The sequence below is a fragment of the Zea mays genome, chromosome 8 (assembly GCF_902167145.1).
Source record: "Zea mays cultivar B73 chromosome 8, Zm-B73-REFERENCE-NAM-5.0, whole genome shotgun sequence".
In the NCBI taxonomy this organism is placed as follows: domain Eukaryota; kingdom Viridiplantae; phylum Streptophyta; class Magnoliopsida; order Poales; family Poaceae; genus Zea; species Zea mays.
Window position 1 is genome coordinate 137,265,792 of NC_050103.1, and position 6,663 is coordinate 137,272,454.

General features: G+C 52.4%; 1 pseudogene; it reads left to right on the top strand.

Annotated features, from left to right (window-relative positions):
- Nucleotides 1-3,278: 3,278 nt before the first annotated feature.
- On the top strand, nt 3,279-4,985 carry LOC103635968 (alpha-1,3-arabinosyltransferase XAT3-like; annotated as a pseudogene).
- The last annotated feature ends 1,678 nt before the right edge of the window (nt 4,986-6,663 follow it).

Here is a 6,663-nt window from a genome sequence, read left to right on the forward strand (position 1 = left end):
TCAGACGATCTTGAAGAGCTGTAACCCCAAAATCTTCTTTCAATAAACCAAGTTCAGCCCTTAAATTGTTGGCAGCAACAGCTTCATCGATGCCTAATGCCATTCCTCCACCAGCATTTGGTAACCTCAAAATAAGGTGCACCGTATCCTTTGTAATTTTCAGCTCCTTTCCTGGGCCGGCTCGAATTGTCATGTCATTATGGTCGAGCTTTTCCATCAGCCAAGCTAAATGTGATCTGCTGCCGAGTGCGTCAAGTCTCATATCAAGAATACTGGAAAATCCCCTCCGTGCAATTGCTTGGCGATGTCTGTCATTTAATATCTGGATGCTTACTAATACATCTTGGGGGTTGCATCTCACGTTAAGCCTCTGTTGAAAAAAAAGTATACAATGAATATCGTAAACATTTACATCTGCATAATCACAACTCAATGTTTAACTCAAACCTCAACACAACATGATTTCACGCATAAAATGATATATTGCCATAGACCATAAATTCTAACCTGTCGGGGGGGTCCACTACTTTCCTCCGCTTTGTGACTATCTTCTTCAAGACTTTCCTAGGACTGTCGTCGAAGTTACGCTTCTTGGATAATGGCATAAAGTCATCGTCCTCATCAGCAGTCTGCCTTGTTTCGTGTCTAACAGTCTCCGCCGGAACACGGGGTATGTCAACACTAAAGCACTCTTGAGTAGACTGAATTATAATCAGTTTTGGATTAGAAGGAGGTCGGTCTACGTTCTTCATGTCTGATGTTCCTGCCAAATCAAACAACACATATACATAAAATACGTAAAGGATCAATAAAAAGATAAGCGCAAGTCAATTCAGTTCAGTTCATGACCATGCATTCCATTAGATCCCAAAAAATCATGCAGCAGCACTACTAAATTGTAAATTGCATAATTCTGTCAACAAAGCAGCATAACACAGTATTGTAAATTGCATAAACGTGTGAGACTTAATGGATCAATAAAAAATCTGCTCATATGCGACATCCAATTAATGTATAACCTGGTTATTTCGTGCGTGCTGACCCAAATTGAACAGCGATATGTTTATGGCATAACATATTGATGTATGTATCATACTTCTGTCAACAAAGCAGCATAACACAGTATTGTAAATTGCATAAACGTGTGAGACATTGAATAGTATAAATTTGTGTCTCCGTTTAACAATAAATTGGCAAAGTATAAATCAAGCAATTGGCAAAATAATAAGGTGAAACCTATTTACGATTCAGATTGTGTAAATATGCAAATGTAAGAGTTAAAGGTTGAGGACTTACTGGAGTGTGGATGTGCCTGGAGGCCGGCCGATTTCGGGACCCCTCTGCAGGGGACAACCCAAGGCGACGCGCGGCTCGGTCAAATGCGTAGGGGACTCGACGTTGGGGACGGAGCTCGCGACGGCGTAGGGGACTCGGCGTTCGGCCGCCGCGGTGGAGAAGATCGAGGTCTCGGTCTCTGCGGAGGAGAAGAATGAAGGGGCGGCACAACCGCCTCCAAGATTCCAGATCCCTTCCTGGAGAGGAAGAATAAGGTGACGGCGTCTCTGCGGTGGAGAAGGCGAGTCCGGGTCTCTGCGGTAGAGAAGGAGAATGCGACGGCGGTGGAACGACGGGGGGGGGGGGGGGAATCTCTATGTATTCGGCGGCCGCGGTAGAGAAGAAGCTCACGGCGGCGATTAGTCTAGGGTTCGACGGGCGCGGAGGAGAAGAAGCAGACGGCGGCGATTTAGCTAGGGTTCGGCCGCCGCGAGCGTTACGGGAGAGGTGAGCTGAAAAAATGAGTGCTCGGTTGCTGGATTCGTGGGCCCGATAGACGTAAGCTGCCCAGATTGCGGGGACACGATCTTTTCGTGGGCCCGGATGCCGCGAAACATGCGCACACCAAAAGTTTGTAAAACGTAACAAGATTGAGCATAACACGTAGTTATAATTGACGTAACTAGGTGGTACAGTAAGCTCAAAAAGCCTGCGCGCCTGGTCGGTACGGTGCGGTCAGCGCACCTGGTCGGTTTCTGGTTGGGGCTTCCATTAGTTAGAGAGAGCCCAGGGCTCTAAATACTATATATATATATATATATATCTACTACTCTATAAGCCTACAGTGTAGGCGTCCACACCCACCGTGTTCTGCCTCCGACACTCCCGCCCACGCTCCGTCAATCACGCCAGCTCTGCCACCCGACCGCCCCATCTGCAGCGCCCACACCACCGTCCGCCGCCAGATCCGGATCCCGCCCCCATCATCAGTGCCTCCTCCTCCGCCCGCCCGAGACCCTTTCGCTCGCCATGGACGTCGTGGCCTCATCCCCTCGAAGCCTCCGTCCTCGCCAGTCCAATCTCCAACGTCCAAACTCCGAAGAACCACCCCCAAATTACACAACAGCCCGTACGAATCTCTGCTCGCCATGGACGCTGTGGCCTCATCTCGTAACACCGTTGCACTGGCGGCGCCCGCGGCGGTACCGCTGAGGTGCATGCCCAAAACCCTAGCATTTCCGTCGCTAACCCGCCGTCGCCGGAGATGGAGGCTACAGCGGAGGCGCTCACGCAGGAGGAGGTCCTTCGCCGGTGTCGGCGTCGCGCGGCCCGGCTAGCTGGTGTGTACTGCCGAATCTACTGGGCCATGGCCAAGGAGGTGCGCGCGCGGCACCGGCAGTACGTCTGGCATCTCGCCCGGAGCCCACTGGAGGCAGAGCAGCCGTCGGCGCCTCTGGAGGTCTCGTCCCGGCGGCGGTCGGGGAGCCACCAAAGCCGGCACTGGTGTCAAGGAGGTGCGCGCGCGGCACCGGCAGTACGTCTGGAATCTCGCCCGGAGCCCACTGGAGACAGAGCAGCCGCCGGCGCCTCCTGGAGGTCCCGTCCCGATGGCGGTCGGGGAGCCGCCGAAGCCGGCACCGGTGCCGAGGAGGAAGAAATGCGGGTTCACAGGGTGCAAGGTGTGGCACCCGTGTGGCTGGTTGGCCCTTCGGCATCGCCGTCCGCGCGCCGGTCAACCGCTCCGCGCTCGTGCTCCCCTTCCCTTCCCTCCCCACCAATACCAGCACCTGTAGATCCAGCTTGGTACGACAGCTTAAGACCAGTCTCCTTCTGCTTCCTCCCTCCCTTGTCCCTTCCTTTCCTTCCTTCTTCGCCCGGCGTTCCCGTTCCCTGCCACCTCGCCTGCTCTCCTCCCTCTCTCTCGACCACCTCCTCAGGAGTAGAGGGGCTGTTGCTTTGGGCGTGGTGCAGCCCCAGATCTGGGCGTGCGGGCGGAGGGCGGGATGAAGTCGTCGCTGAGGAGCCGGCAGGAGCCGCGGCGGGTCAGCAACGGCGTAATCATCGGCGCCATGCTGCTGTCCCTCTGCGTCCTCAGTTTCGTCAAGGCCAGATACTGCGCCACCCCCCTCGGTGCGTTGTGTGCGTCACCTTTCCTCTGCCCGTCAGGAGAAGTGGAGATAGTGGGGACTGCGTGCGGAGCTTCCTTCGCTGACGCTGTTGTGGTTCGTGCAGGCAAGGCCGAGGACCAGCTCGAGGAGCAGATGAACGCCAGCATCCGGATGCAGCCGGAGGAGTCGTCGTAGGCCAGGACGCCTGGAGGTCTATCTTTCTTCTGCTATGCTCTACTCTTCTACCCGAATCAAATCGAATCGGCTCGAGCTCTAGGGTTTATAACCTCTCAGGAATTCAGCCTCACGACGGTCAGCGATGACAAATTCCTTCTCTTCCAGTGGTCTCTCAGAGGAGGAGGATTAATAGGAAGCGGAAGAAGAGAATGGGGTGACCAAGCCGCTGCCGCCGCCGGCGGCGGTCGTCACGGCTAATAGGGGCAGCAAGAAGAAGAAGGGCAAGCCGGCGTGCTACATGACAAGCAAGCGGTCGGAGCGGTGCGACGCGTCCGACGACATCCGGGTGGATGGGAACCGCTCCACCATCTACGCCGCGGGATAGAGAGGGAGTGGAGGACGAAGCCGTACGCGCACTAGCACGACCCCGTGGCCATGGCCCATGTCCGCGAGTACACACTGAAGGCGCTCCCGGAGCCAGGGGCGGGGGCGGCGCCCGCATCCACCAGGAACCACACCAACCCTGGCTTCCTCTTCTCTAACGGCGGGTTCTCCGGAAACATGTACCACGACTACACTGACGTACTGGTGCCGCTGTTCATCAGCACGCACCAGTTTCGGGAGCGGGTGAGCGGGATGAAGCCGTGGTGGATGGGCAAGTTCACCCCCTTCTTCCGGCAGCTCACCCGGCACGACGTGATCGACGTCGACAACGACCGAGAGGTGCACTGCTTCCCAAGGATCGTGGTTGGCGCCACCTTCCACAGGGACATGGGCGTGGACCCGCGGCGCTCGCCGGGCCACATCTCCGTGGTGGACTTGAAGCGCGCCCTGCGCGCCGCCTTCAGGCTGAAGCGCGAGGCGGCATCCCGCGGCGGCGTCCCGCAGCGGCGCCACGGGGCACGGCAAACCGCGGCTGCTCATCATCTCCCGGTGTGGCTCACGCTGGTTCCTGAACGAGCGGGAGATGGCGCGCGGCGCGGGCGACGCCGGGTTCGAGGTGCGGGTGGCGGAGCCCGACCAGCCACGGACATGGCGACGTTCGTGGCGCTGGTGAACTCGGCAGACTCCATGGTGGGTGTGCACGGCGCCGGGCTGACCAACATGGTGTTCCTGCCCTGCGGCGTCGTGCTGGTCCAAGTGGTGCCGTTTGGCGGGCTGGAGTGGCTAACGGGCGTCACGTTCAAGGAGCCCGCATCGGACATGGAGGTGAGCTACATGGACTACAACGTGCGACTGGAGGAGAGCTCGCTGGTGGACCAGTACCCGAGGGGCCACCAGGTGCTCACCGACCCCTATGCCGTGCACAGGCAGGGCTGGGACGCGCTCAAGACGGCGTATCTGGACAAGCAGAACATCCAGATGGACCTGGACAGGTTCAGGGCCACGCTGCGGGAGGCCATGGTCCGGTTGCCGTCTCCATGACCGGCCGCCGTCAGCTCTAACCGTCCGGGCTGGATGTAGATAGGTTGGTGTATCTAAATCTGTCGACTGTCGTCCCCGCTGCATGCTCAAACTAGCTTAATCTTCTCCCTTTTTTCTTCATTTTTTACTAGCAAGATTCATTCGATCCATCCATTGTTTTGTTGTGTTATTACTGCTACATAAGGAACCTCACGGGAAAACGATGAGCAAGCAAAGCAAGAAGACCAAGCTGTTGCTGTTAAAAAAATTCAAAAAATAATGTATACAGTGAGAGAGAGCAGGGCCAGCTGAATCCAGCACAGATGTCGATTTCACAGGCATATCATATTGCCAGTTTTGGGTATGAACATCAAATATGCTCAGTAGCCATGTCATCATTTAGCTCTCCTTGCTGATTGCAAGACTGGAAACTAAAACTGGTTCCTACAAGTTGTATTTCACATGCATACTAGATTTTTAGTCAGTATACCATACATGTCGCACTCTCTAACATGGATTGGGGCTATGTTTTATTAAATTCTGATCTGTAAGTTTTGTGTATTGAATGGTTGTTAATCAATTGAAGTGTCATCGTGTTTCCAATCCAACAAAATATTTATTATATTTATATGACCAGCTATGTTCTGGCTATTAAACAATTGAAGTGCTATCATGTTTTCAATCCTAAACAAACGGACGAGATATATATGTTTCTTTTTTTGCACTGCTAAAGAAAAGTAGATATAAATATCTCACTATGTTGCTTCTTTTTTATCTCTAGGTTATGGACAATCAGAAAATGTTTAATACAGTCTGTTAATCTGAATTGTTCCCATATAGTAAAATGTTCATCCATTATTTTTTTTTGTTTTTCAGATGTGTGGTAATGGAGTCTGTTGCTTCGCTCGATTTATAGCCGAGATTGAAAATCTGCAGGGGACAAATAGGTAATGCATTGCAGCATCACAATAAAACAATTAGCATCACAGTAACCCCTTGCAGCTATCTGAAACTCAGTGTTTGGCCGGGGCGAGGGAGATTGGGAAGGAAGTGGAGGAGAGGGTGCTCCCAACACCGCTAGAGAGTTTTTATTTTTTTCTCTTATATCACGTTCCTAGGAGCTTGGTGTTGTTTGCATGTGTTGATGTATATATAAGGAAATATATCCTTTTTGTGTTCTGCCTCTAACCATTCTGAACATGTAATTTTGGATTCTTAATTTATGTATTGGTGCTACTTGGTTATGTTATCAGTTGCTGTTATGAGAGGATATATTGATGCTTGATAATTCAAATATTTGTTGCTAACTTGAAGATTGTTATTTTACTTCTCATTGCAGTCTATTCTAGAAAGTGTGAGCCATGGAACAAAGCTGGTTGAAAAAAGAACTACATGCATTTACCCTATTTTTGGTTTCATCTTATTCTTTCTTTCACACGCTTTATTGTAGGTGGTTCGGAGTTCTGTGTATCACAAGAGGCATCTAGGTTGACCTCACTCTTCTTAGTGTTCATGCCCACTGCGCAAGACAACACCGCAACACCGATGGAGTTGGAAGATTTCATCAGGCTCGACTAGATCTGGATGAGATAGACTGCTCGTAAGGAGAGAGAGAGCGTGCTTGGCTTGGGAGGAGCATATTTTTGTTCATCCTTTCATGAGTCATGTTACCTGTCATGTCAGATTATGTAACTTCAGA